At 43.3% G+C, this 13,443-nt stretch overlaps 1 protein-coding gene across 6 annotated transcripts in view; it reads right to left on the bottom strand.

Annotated features, from left to right (window-relative positions):
• IQCK (IQ motif containing K) overlaps positions 1 to 13,443 on the bottom strand; it is a 143,873-nt gene that overhangs the window by 109,213 nt on the left and 21,217 nt on the right. The window lies entirely within an intron of this gene.

Below are 13,443 nucleotides of genomic sequence, written 5' to 3'. Positions count from 1 at the left end.
TCGCCAGGCATGTGCACACCAGGCCACGTGCTCTACAGCACAATAGTCAGGCAGTGCCTCTCCCCCTGTCCCTTTGCTATATTCCCTTATCTTTTTGGAGTGTCATGTACTTATAGGACAACCTAAATGAAGGGCTTGCCCCCTGGTGCTTCTCACTTTTCTCCTACACAGCCTCCAGACCCCTTTCCAGTCAGAATCTGGTCTCTGCTTTGGCAAGCCCTTAGGCCAATCTGCAACATGGTCTAGCGATCAAACTTCTGGATTCAGGAACCAGGCTGCTTGCTATGAATCATGGCGTGCTCAGCCTTGGGGCTGCATAGCTCTCTTCTGTATGGTGGCAAGAAAAGCACCACCGGAGAATCCCGGCAGGATTCCATGAGTGCCTGCAGGTGCAGGGCTTGAAAAGGGCCTAAAAGTGCTGGAAACGATTGTTCTTGAGTTCCAGCCTCAATCCTGAGGATTTACTCCTTTCTCTGCTCTGGCTCCAAAAGACCTGTTCAGCCTACCCAGCCTACTTCCAATCCGGACACTGCAGGGACAGGCAGGAAGTTGCCTCTTAAGTAATCACCATGGCAAACGGACAAGTGTTCTCAAACTTAACTGCTATCTTGAAAGTAGACCCTGACTTTTAAAGAACCATATTCATTCATTTATCCAACAAATATTTAGTGGGTACTCCTATGTAGTATTGAGGCTCTGTCATATTGCAAAACAAAATGAAGAGGGCAAGAAAAAAAATGGCTAGAAGGGTAAATATAAATGAGCAATTATTCTTTAGCAACTTAATATAAATGCTTTCAATTAATTATTTATTTATTTAGTAAAAAAAAGTTTTTCTTTATTGTGTGGTTTAAAAACAACACCTAAAGCCACATGATGCTTGGTGAATTAACAGTTAGAGGCTTCCCAGAGCCCCTAGTCATACTCTGGCCGTCTCAGTGTTACAGAAGTATTTGAATTGTGTTATCCACTTGTCCTTTGCCATCCCAAGAGCAAAAGCCTCCAGTTTGCCTCAGCCATGCTTTCCTGCAGTAAGTGTACAACTGGCTGTCCTCCCTGCTCTGAGACCCCCAGCCTGCAATGTTCCTGCTTTGTCCAGAGTAGGATTCTTATTACCTGTGTGTCTGAGATTCCACTAGCCATAGAACATGTACAAGGGAAGTTTTCTGGAAGGATTCTGCATCACCAAATGTGAAGTGCAGTCCTTGTTTCTTTTTTCTTTTTCTTTTTTAAAATAAATCTTTATTGTTTATATTGTTACAAAAGTTCCTCATTTTTCCCCCCTCCACCAGGTTCCCACCCCACCCTCTACCCTTTCCCCACCCCCCATTGTCCTCACCCAGAGGTGCACAGTTTATGTTCAGTCTCTTCTTGCACCCCACACTCCTCTTTTCCCCGAGAATCATTAGTCCAACTCCCCTTCCGTACCTCTGATTCTATTATATTCAACAGTTAATACTGTTCATCAGGTTTTTCAATTCACTTGGTTTTTATATTCACTTGTTGATAGTTACATATTTGTGTTTCATAATTTTTATCTTTATTTTCTTCCTCTTCCTAAAGAACACCCTTCAGCAATTCATATAATTCTGGTTTGGCAGTGATGAACTCCTTTAGCTTTTTTTTATTTGTGAAGCTCTTTATCTGGCCTTAGATTCTGAGTGATAGCTTTGCTGGGTAGAGTGTTTTTGGCTGTAGGTTCTTATTATTCATCACCTTGAATATTTCTTGCCATTCCCAACTGGCCTGCATGGTTTCTGTTGAGAAATCAGCTGACAATCGTATGGGTGCTCCTTTATAGGTAACTACCTGCTTTTCTCTTGCTGCTTTTAATATTCTCTCTTTGTCTTTTGCTCTTGGAATTTTAATTATGATGTGTCTTAGTGTGGTCCTGTTTGGATTCCTTTTGTGGGGTTCTGTGCGCTTTCTGGACTTGTAAGTCTATTTCTTCCACCAGGTGGGGGAAGTTTTCTGTCGCTATTTTTTTCAGTATGTTTTCGGTATCTTGCTCTCTCTCTTCTGATGTTGGTTCACTTAAAGTTGTCCCAGAGGTTTCTTACACTATCTTCAACTTTCTGGATTCTCTTGTCTTCTTGCTTCTGTGGAGTAGTGTCCTCTGGTCTTTGTGTTCCAAATCTTTTACTTGATTCTTGCGATCTTCCATTCTGTTTTTAGGACTCTGTATAATATTTTTTATTTCAGACAATGTATTCTTTATTTCTAGTTGATCTATTTTCATATCCTCATAGGTCTCATTTATTTTATCGGCCTTTTCTAGGAAATTCTTAAAAATCCTTATAAGCGTGGTTTTGAACTCTATATCCAGTTGCTTTTTGTCCTCCATTCCTTTTGTTCGTGATCTGTTTTCTTGTCTCGGCATTTTCGCTGCTTCCCTGAGTTGGTAGGGTGGCTTTGTGTGTTAAGGTGTCCTATATGGTTCAGTGGGTCAGTCTCCCAGTTATCTGAGGTGGACTCTCTTGGTGCACCCCTTTCTGGACTGTGTGTACATTCTTTTGTAGTTATGTCTTAATTCTGGTAGAAACTGACCTCCAGGACAATTGGCTTTGAGGATCAGCTGTGTCTATGCTGGGAGACAACCTTATTCAAAAGTCTCTGTGCTCAGCTTGGACGGGGTGGAGTTTCAGGGTAGAGCCTACAGCCTTGGCTTCCTGTCAGCACGCCCTATGAGGTTCCTGAGTCTCAGTGTTCCTGTGTCCTTTGGTACTCACTGCAAGCACCTCTGACAGAAAGGTGCCCTTGTGTTTCGCCCACTACTACAGTCTAGTCTCTCCCCCAGTGAGCCCAGAACTGCAGTTCAATGCAGTTGGAAGTGGTGTTCAGAGCAGACTGGAGTTTTTGTCTCCTTCCTGATAGGGCAATCCAGTGGCAAAATCAACAGGCAGTCCTCTGAGCGCAATGTGTGTGATCCAGGTCTCTGTCTTTTGCCGCTCCCGAGTTTCCGCCTTACAACCCAGATTCCCTCCATGTGAGCTGGAGTCCCCAGGGTCTGGTCTAGAACTGGGGTTCAGTGCAGTCGGAACTGGGGCTCAGCACAGTCCAAAGCTTTTGTCTCCTTCCTCCTAGGGCAATCCAATGGCACTGTCAACAGTCCCTCCTCTGCGCACAAAGTGCAAGACTCCAGGGCTCTGCCTTTCGCTGCTCCCCTGAGTTTCCGCCTTACAGTCCAGAATCCCTCTGTATAAGCCTGGACCCCAGAGTCTCGCCCAGAACTGGGGTTCAATGCAGTCGGAACTGGGGTTCAGCACAGTCCAGAGCTTTTATCTCCTTCCCGCTAGGGAACGCCAACCAGGCACTCAGCCGCCCCTCCTCTCTGGCTCCGTCCTCTCCCCACTTGTGCACCATGTCTCTGTACCTTAGGCTTTTACAGCTCCTCTGATTTTCCTTCTGGTTTTCTCTTTCCTTCTTGTTGTAGAATTTCCAGTCAGTCAACTTTCCTGTATCGATAGTTCTGGATAATGTCCACTTTATATTTTAGTTGTATTTTTTGAAATTGTTGTGAGAGGCTGCAGTTAGGCGTTTAACTACCCTGTTTCCCCCAAAATAAGAAAGTGTCATATTAATTTTTGCTCCCAAAGATGTGCTAGGTCTTATTTTCAGGGGATGCCTTATTTTTCCATGAAGAAGAATACGGTACACATTTATTGTTAAATGAAAATAAAGGAAATTTATTACCTGTATATCGTTTGGTAGTATGGTAGTTGTCAACACAAACCAGACAAACTGTGAATCCTACAGTATCAAGAATTTACTCACTTATTCAATGACAATCATGTCATCATCATCTGGAACATCATCATAACAATCCAATTCCTGAATTTCCTAGTGAATTTCTTGTGACTCCATTTCTTTCTGAAGCAGTGGACCAAATCTCTCATGTTTAGCCTAGGGGGGCCTTATTTTTGGGGGGATGCCTTATATTTTACTCAGAAGGAAACCTGCAAATAGGTCTTATGTTCAGAGGATGTCTTATTTTTGGGGAAACACGGTATGCAGCCATCTTGGTTTCCTCAGTCCTTGTTTCTTAACAGTGAATTTATCTTAATTAAACAAGATTGGTATTTGAATGTGACATCTGTTACAAAATTTTTGGTTTTTTATTTTAAAATCTTCATTGTACAGTGTATTAGAGTTGTCCCCTCTCCCCACCCCCATTGCCCTTTGTTCCCCTCTACCTAGTTCCCACCCTGCCTCGGGCCTTCACCACCCTACTGTGTTCATAGCTAATCTCTTCCCCTCCCCCATTCCTTCTGAGATTCATCGGTCTATTCCACGTTTGTATGCCTGATTCTATATTATTCAGTTTATTTTGTTCATTAGATTCCTTGTTTTTTTATTTTTAGATTCAATTGTTCATATGTATTTATTATAATTTTATTATTCATATTTTTTCTCCTTCTCCTCCTTCTTCCTCTTCTTAAAGATTACACTTCAACATTTCATATAATACTGTTTTGGTGGTGGTGAACTCTTCTAGCTTTTTCTTGTCTGGGTAGCTCTTTATCTGACCTTCAATTCTAAATGAGAGCTTTGCTTGGTAGAGTAATCTTGGTTGTAGGTCCTTGTTTTCATCACTTTGAATATTTCTTGCCACTCCCTTCTGGCCTGCAAAGTTTCTGTCTAGAAATCAGGTTGACAGTCATATGGGCTCTACCTTATAGGTTACTGCTTTTCTCTTGCTGTTTTTAAGATTCTCTGTCTTTTGCTCTTGGCATTTTAATTATGATGTGTCTTGGTGTGGTCCTCTTTGGAATCCTCTTGTTTGGGACTCTGCACTTCATGGATTTGTAAGTCTATTTCTTTCACCAGATAGGGAAAGTTTTCTGCCATTATTTCTTCAAACAGGTTTTTAATATCTTGCTCTCTCTCTTCTCATTCTGGCACTCCTATGATGTGAATGTTGGTAGATCAGAAGTTGTTCCAGAGACTCCTTATACTACCTTCATATTTCTAGATTTGTTTTTCTTTTTATTCTTCTGCTTGGGTGTTTTCCTCATATTCCAAATTGTTTATTTGATTCTCGGAATCCTCTGCTCTACTCTATTCTTGAATTCCTGTAAATTATTCTTTATTTCAATTAGGATATGTTTAATTTCTGCCTATTTATTTTTGTGTGTGTGTGTGTGTGTGTTTTTGTTTGTTTGTTTGTTTGTTTGTTTCATGTCTTTGGCATTCTTATTAAGACCTCTGATGGTCTCATGAAGAGCCTTGGGTAGCATTATAATGATTGTTTTTAACTCTGTATCCAGTAGTTTGCTTGCTTCCACTTCTTTCATTTGTAATGTTTTGTCTCCACATTTTGTCTGCTTCCCTGTTTCTATGCATTAGGTAGAGCTGCTATATCTCCTGGAATTGGTAGAGTAGCTTTGTGTAGTAGGTGTCCTGCAGGGCCCAATGGCTCAGACTCGCCATTCCCCAGAGCTATACACTCTAGGGCACATGTGTCAAACACAAGGCCCGTGGGCCAAATCCGTCCCGCCAGGCCTTGCATTGTGGCCCGCATCGCGCTGTCAGCACTGCACTCCGCTGCGTTTCCATCACAATGACAGTTTATGACTGTTCAGTAAACCATTCGGCCCGCGATTTAGGCTGGATTTTAGATTTTGGCCCCTTCTCTGATTGAGTTCGACACCCCTACTCTAGGGGCTATGTGGGCTATGTGCACAGTCTTGTAGTTGAGACTTGATTGCTATTGGCACCATTGGGAGGAAGTGGCCTCCAGACCAATTAGCTGTGAGGACCAGCTGTGCCTACAGTGAAAGAGCTGATATGCAGGAGAGACTCCATGGAGCAGGACTTGCTTCAGTGGGGCTTTGATGCTCACTGAGTCTTGCCTCTTGAGTGTGTCACTTGTGGATGTGTAGAGTTGTAATCTGCTATGATCTGAATCTGTCCACCAGGTTCACTGGGTCTGTGGCCTCCTGAGAGGTGCGAAGTCAGCCACTGCCTGGGCCACCTGGCAAGAGCTACAGAGGGATCTGCAGATGGCTGATACTTATATTGGGCTTGCAGATGCCCTGGTGAGGTCCTTCTGAGAAGCAAGACAGACTGCTGATAGTGCTGGGTCTTGGGCCTTTTGTTGATAAGTTGGGGCATGCTAATGGAAACTCAGATATGGCTTTCAGTCAGTCCTGGGAGAGGGGAGGTCCTATCACAGAAACAATGACCCCTGCGACCAACCCAATTTGGGAGAAAGCTGCCTCAGAGTTCCTACCCTGATGCCAATTCTTGTCCATCTGTCCCTGGTTCCCCCAATGCTGTCACCTGGCGATGGAGCTCAGAGGAAGTGGGAAGTTCATGCACTGGCCCTTTAAGAGAGACTGCCTCAATCTCCGGCTGCCTTAGTGTCACTCAGCCACAATCCCCATTGGTTTTTATAGCCTGTAGTTACAGGGACTTCTCTTTTCAACACGGGAACCCTGAGCTGGGACCCACTTGTTCTTCACAGGTGGCCTCCCAATTAAACAAAAACAGCACATTCTGCCCCTCCTATGGGTTTCAGTGTGCTTTCTTCTTTATTTATCTAGTTGTGAGACTTCAATCATCCAGATATCAGATGGTTCTGAATGATGGTTGTTCTGTATTTTAGTCATAATTTTGATGTGGTTGTGGGAGGCGGCGAGTACAGATATTTACCTATGTCACCATTTTTGTTCTCTCACGCAAGAGAATTTAAATGGCCCCAATAAGTAAAGAACTATGCTGCTGTATTATAGCCATTTGAAGTCCAGTTGTGGAGACAGACAAGAAGGCTGAGTTATTAATTCTAGCCAGTTAACATTCAGTATAAGCATGTATTTCCAATTGAATCAAGAAAATGCAAGGCTGTGTGCATATCGGGATAATAGGAGTGCTACTTGGGTCTGACAAATGTTGAGATGTCAGTAATCCTATGTAATAATAGAGGAATACGCAAATTGTCTGGGACACCATAATATCACAACTGCTTGGCAGGAGGTATGCACAGCAGGACAGGGTGGGCAGGGATTGTCATCACTAGGAAGGCTTCTGCACAGCCCAGCCCAGGGAGGCCCCAGTGGAGGTGTGTGCAGGCAGCTCCTAGCAGAGGCATGTGTAGACCTGCCCAGCGCTAACATGACGCTGCCTGCCTGTGTCCACGCCCTGTGCTGACGTGATGCTGCCTGCATGCACCCATGGCTAGGGATGTGACACTGCCTGCCTGTGTCCCTGACCTGAGACATGGCACTGCCGGTGTGTGTCCCTGCCCAGCACTTAGGTGAAGCCGCCTGCCTGCATCCCTGGCCAATTTATTAATAAATTTATATATTATTTTCATATATATTTTACTAATATCCTTTCACCTCTGACACTTCTATTTTAGAGAAAGGGGAAATAGCAATATTCAAATATTTCTTTTAATGAATTCCCTTTTAATGTGCATGAATTTTGTGCACAGAGCCACTAGTATAATTAGAAGCCTTCAAAAATAACATAAGACTACATGCCAGGGTTGGGTCAGGATGGAATGGAGGATGGGGAAATATGGAAAGGAGAAAATCAGATTTAGTTAAGAAATCCTAAGACAGGAAATAAAATATGTTAATGGTAATTCACCCATCTTGCCTATGTGTAGTATTCAAAATACTGAGCTGACCAGCCCAGCCTGGAGGAACTGTGGCAGGACAGTTACATCCCATTGTGATGCCGTGAGCATCACTAAATATGTCCCCTCTTCCTCCTGGTCACAGGAGCACTTGTGTTATTCCTTTAATAGGCAAAGAGATTATCTAGGGCATTTTGAAAGGGAAGAGTCAATTTTGAACTCCAGTGTGCCTGGCTATCTTTAAAGTTTATTAATTCTTGCAAATTTAACCCTTTGAATGAGCCACATTTTCTACATTCCTTAATCATTTAAACCTGAATGTCCCATGCAAGTACCCTGCATCTCTAGAGTTGTAGGATACTTTCATTAGTCCAAAAGGCAGCACATCTGTGGGAGATCAAAGAGGAAATAGTTCTCACAAGGACCCCCCATTAATCTCCAATACAAATAGAAATTTCTGTGATTCTTTCAAAGCATTTTACCATTGCCTAGAGGGTAAAACTCTTTCTACCCCCTTGTTAAGAAATTATTGATGGGTAGACATTAGATATACAACCCTCAATGTAAAATCTTTTTTAAAAAATCATTGTTTAAAAATATTTGAATTGATTTAAGAGAGGAAGGCAGAGGGAGAAAGAGATAGAAACATCAATGGTGAGAGAGAATCATTGATTGGCTGCATCCTGTATACACCCCCAGTGGGAATCAAGCCCCCAACCTGCAACCCAGGCATGGGCCCTGACTGGGAATTGAATCATAACCTCCTGGCTCATGGGTCAAAGCTCAACCACCGAGCCATGCCAGCCAGGCTCATTGTGAAATCTTCACCACTGCCCTTTAGCTGATTTTTGTGTTGTTGGAAGGGTTATAAATGAGAAGAATCAGAAGAAACCAAGATGGTAGCATAGGTAAACACATAAACTGCTGCCTCGTACAATAATTTCAAAACTACAACTAAAAGACAAAATGTCTATCACCCAAGACCACGGGAAAGCTGGCTGAGTGGAAAGAGGAAAGAGCATTGAGATGCGCACAGTGCTGAAAAGCTGAGTACGGAGGCGCACAGATCGGACTGCTAGTGGGCTTCTGGATGAGCTGCTTCTTTCAACCTGAAAGGAGACAAGCTCCTGATTACTCTGAACTCCAGTTTCTGTGGAGACGCTGGGGACCCAAACTCCTACAGGGAGAAGCTGGACTTTCTGACATCGGGTCAGAAAGTGAGGGTGGCTTACTTGCAGAGGTGTGCCCAGAAATCATTGTTTACTGCACTGGGACACAGGATATGGGGACTTGGAAATGCGGAAACACAGAGATAGCTGACTGGCAGCCATCACTGTTTTCCATACCCTAGCCTAGTGACTCCGAGACCCCACCCCACACAATCTACAAACCCACCCAACATACACACAGTGGCTTTTGCATATAAATGGCCTGCCTTATTCAGCTTAACCTAACAAACTGTAGCTCTGGTCAGACTGCTCCAAAACTGCCAAATCCCAAGCAAAGAGGAGAAAACTGTAGTTCTCTGTAGCTCCTGCAGGAAGACCTCAGACAGTAGCTGATCTGCACACCATTAGAGATCCAGGAGTTAGTGTATCTAGTGGTCAGTATGAGATGACACCAGATTTCAACTACTCACATTCGTAAGTGACACATTCAAGAGGCAGACTCAGTGAGCACCAAAGCCCCACTGAAACAAGTCCTACCCCATAAGTGTGTCTCCATCACAGCAGTTATTCCATTATAGATACAGCGGGTCCTCACAGCCAATTGGCCTGGAGGTCAACTCCTCTAAGTGACACCACCAACAATCAAGATTTAATTACAACAAGGCTGTACACAGTCCACAAAGAGGTGCAATAAGAATGTCCACCTTAGGTAACTGGGAGGCTGACCCATTGGGCCATATAGGATACCTAGCACACAAAGCCACCCTACCAACTCAGGGAAGCAGCGAAAATGCGGAGAAAAAAAAACAAAAACAAAACAGATCACAAACAAAAGAAATGGAGGAAAACAAATGATATAGAGTTCAAAACCACAGTTATAAGGTTTTTCAAGAATTTCCTAGAAAAGGCCAATAAATTCAATGAGACCATTGAGAATATGAAAAAGGACCAACTAGAAGTTAAACATACAGTGACTGAAATAAAAATATTATACAGAGACCCAACAGCAGACTAGAGGAATTAGTAAGAATCAAGTCAAAGATTTGAAATACAAAGAAGCAAAAAATACTCAAGGGGAAAACAAAAAGAAAAAAGAATCCAAAATTTGAAGATAGTGAAAGAAGTCTCTGGGACAACTTCAAGCTTACCAACATCAGAATTATGGGGGTCCCAGAAGAAGAGAGAGAGCAAGGTACTGAGAACCTATTTGAAGAAATAATGACTGAAAACTTACCCCACCTGGTGAAAGAAATAGACTTACAAGTCCAGGAAGCTCAGAGAACCCCAAACAAAAGGAATCCAAAGAGGACCACACCAAGATACACCATAAAGAAAATACCAAGGGCAAAAGACAAAGAGAATATTAAAAGCAACAAGAGAAAAACAGTTAGTTACCTACAAGGGAGCACCCATACGATTGTCAGCTTACTTCTTAACAGAAACTATGCAGGCCAGAAAGGAGTGGCAAGAAATATTCAAAGTGATGAATAGCAAGAACCTATAACCAAGATTACTCTACCCAGCAAAGTTATCATTCAGAATTGAAGGTCAGATAAAGAGCTTCACACATAAGAAAAAGCTAAAGGAGTTCATCATCACCAAACCAGTATTATATGAATGCTGAAAGGTATTCTTAAGAAGAGGAAGAAGAAGAAAAAAGTAAAGATAAAAATTATGAACAACAAATACATATTTATCAACAAATGAACCAAAGAATCAAGTGAATAAAAAAAATCTGAGGAACAGAATAGACTGGTGAATATAATAGAATCAGGGACAAAGAAAGGGAGTGGATTGATAATTCTCAGGGGGAAAGTAGTTGTGGGAAGAGACTTGGCAAAAATTGTACACCTATGGATGAGGACAGTGCCAGGGAGGTAAGGACTGAGAGTGGGATGGGAATTGGGTGGAGGGGAGCTATTGGGGGGGAGGAAGGAGAAACAACTGTAATAATCTGAACAATAAATATTTATTAAATTTAAAAATATTAATAAAACAAAAAAATGAGAAGAATGACAGCTAAATACACTTGCATAAAGGCTACGCAATTATATAGAGCTGCCTTATGGTCTAGAAGTGAATTTCGAGTAGAGCCACTCCAGTTGTTTTGCCACAGCTGTTCTTATTTCAGAAGGCAAAAAGTTAAAAACAGCCTTTGTTCACCATTATCTTTCACTACCAGGCTGGTTTTCTTGAGGGCAGAGCTGTATTTTGTTCCTTCTGTGCCCCAGGCTTGACCCTGTGATCAGCACACAATAGGGCTTATTAACATTTCCTGAATAAAACTGAACTTGGATTATTTAATCTGTTTTAAAATATTTTTTTAAATATATTTTTTATTGGTTTTCCACAGAGAGGAAGGGAGAGAGATAGAGAGCTAGAAACGTCGATGAGAGAGAAACATCGACCAGCTGCCTCTTGCACACCCCCTACCGAGGATGTGCCCGCAACCAATGTACATGCTCTTGATCGGAATCGAACCTGGGACCCCTCAGTCCACAGACCGACACTCTACCACTGAGCCAAACTGGTTTTCGGCTGTTTTAAAATATTTTTAAACACATGCAAACAAAAGTTATTCACTTGTGCTCATTTTATTGTTTAATTATTGCATTCCATCCTTTGGGAAGTCCAATAAAAGGAACAACTCACTGAACATACAACACACTGGCCAATAGCAAGATTAAAATAAAAGTTCCCTGAAATGTGATTTATGAGGTCTTCCTTATTTAGCAGTAGGTCCTAAAGCCAGAGGCAAGGCCACTGGACAATGGCAGGCCAGGCTGAGGGCTCTGTGCTTAACCTCCGGCCTCACTCCCACTCATCTGGCCACACTCAACCCCTGTTAACACCACAGGGTAGAGGAAGGTCAGTTTAAGTAGAGGACAAGATTTAAGTTGTCAGGGAAAGCCAAATGAGCAAATAAAAATACATTAGAATTAAAAGCAGTTTAGATTTTATCACTTAAGAAAACCTGCTATCTGTCCTCCAGAAAATGGCTATGAAAATAAACCCAGGATTTTCTCGTGGACAGCCTCCACCTCCCATTACTGGGAGGGACGAAAGTCCAGGCCCGAGTATCACCTGGCCTTGGTTGAAGATGTGCTTCCTGGATCGCTAGGCGGGCTAATGTAGGTAATGTTCAACTTCCTGAGTTCCAGGGGCCTTCTTCCTACAAGGGCATTGATGTGAAGGGGCTCTGGCTTAGAGGGTGCTGGGAAGAGAAAATGAGATGACCTGACCAGTGCTCAGGGAGATGGCTCCTGTAGCACTCCTCCCAGTGAAATATAGTAGCAACCATACTTTGGTAAAGACTGCTGTTTGAATTTTTAACCCCTCTGGTCTGGCTCCTGCACCTGAGTAAACACATGATATTTACCTCAGCTTTCAGGTGGAGACCTGGAGGCTAAGGTAATTTTCCTGTGCCTAGGACCATAAATACAGAAGATTGATTCCCACTGATTCAGTAGCTTTAGGGGTAGAAACTGTAGATAACCTTTATAGATAACCTTTAGAGATTAACCACTGAGTTCTGCTTCTGCAAGATAGGGCCACATTCCAATGTTCCCAGCCTTTAGAATTTAGAACAAAAGAAAATTCCTGTGGTTCGAACCTTTAAAAAGGACTGCCTACCCCTGGAACAGTGCGGTCGTGTGGAGTCCACCTGCATGTGGTGCTGTTGTGGCCGTCCTGGCCAGTTTTTCAATAAATTCTTGCCTGCTTTTTTTTTTTTTTTAAATCAATCATCAGCCTCCGGTGGTCTTATTTTGAACCCAGGGTTCGACCCCACAACACCAGCACTGTCATCATAGCGGCAGTGAATGTGCAGGTGAAGGGAGCCCACAGGCCTGGAGCAGTCTGTTTACCCTCCTTGAGCAGAGCACCCCCAGCTGTTAGTCAAAAGGGGGTCTGTTCCTGGTGGTCTTCTCTGGTTTCATCAGGACCCGGTCTGTGATGGCAAGTCAGGGGAATGAGGCAGGATGGAGGTTCCCTTTGAATTCATTCATGTCTCAGAACTAAGCATTTCTTTTAGAATAATACCAAAGTAATGTCTCGTCAGTTACAAGCCCATCAGTGCAGGATCCCCTTCTGGTCATACAGAGAGCCTGTGCTGAGGGGCAACCACATGGTGACACCATTCCCGGGACTGTTTTAAAGGCTCTGGGGCCATCAAACGGATTGGGGTGGCACTATGGTTACTGCCATTTTTTTAAGGTATCATTTTGCCAAGTGCTTGGTCAGTATTAAATGTTGTTGCTCTTTTATTCTTTCCATGTGGGTCACCCAAAACTCTAGTATTCTAAAAGTGCAGGGAACACACACACCCAGTGTGTCCTGTCACATGGCAAAAAGAGGGAGTCTCTAAGGGTATTTATGTGGGGCTCTGCCAAGACGGGGACTTGACTCAGAAGGTGATGGCTATAGTGGGACAGTGACTAGTGTGCATGAGTTCTTGCTGTGTAGGCCTCTCCTGAAGCAAGGTCCATGCATGGCATCTGGCATGAAGGGGAGGGAGAAGAGGCTAGAGGTGGGCTGATGAATCCAGTGCGTGAGAAAAGCAAAGGAGTAACAAACCGGAGAGCAGGCCCAAGAAACCTGGCAAGTAACCCTCAAGAACCAGTGGCCAGCAAAGGGCAGGGTATGTGTGTGCACAACCCCATGCTGGGCTAGAGCTGAGTGACCCCAATCACA

This window comes from Pipistrellus kuhlii, unplaced genomic scaffold (assembly GCF_014108245.1).
Source record: "Pipistrellus kuhlii isolate mPipKuh1 unplaced genomic scaffold, mPipKuh1.p scaffold_m20_p_122, whole genome shotgun sequence".
Taxonomy (NCBI): domain Eukaryota; kingdom Metazoa; phylum Chordata; class Mammalia; order Chiroptera; family Vespertilionidae; genus Pipistrellus; species Pipistrellus kuhlii.
The sequence above is the reverse complement of the archived record's forward strand: the minus strand, read 5'-3'. Positions and strand labels throughout refer to the sequence as shown.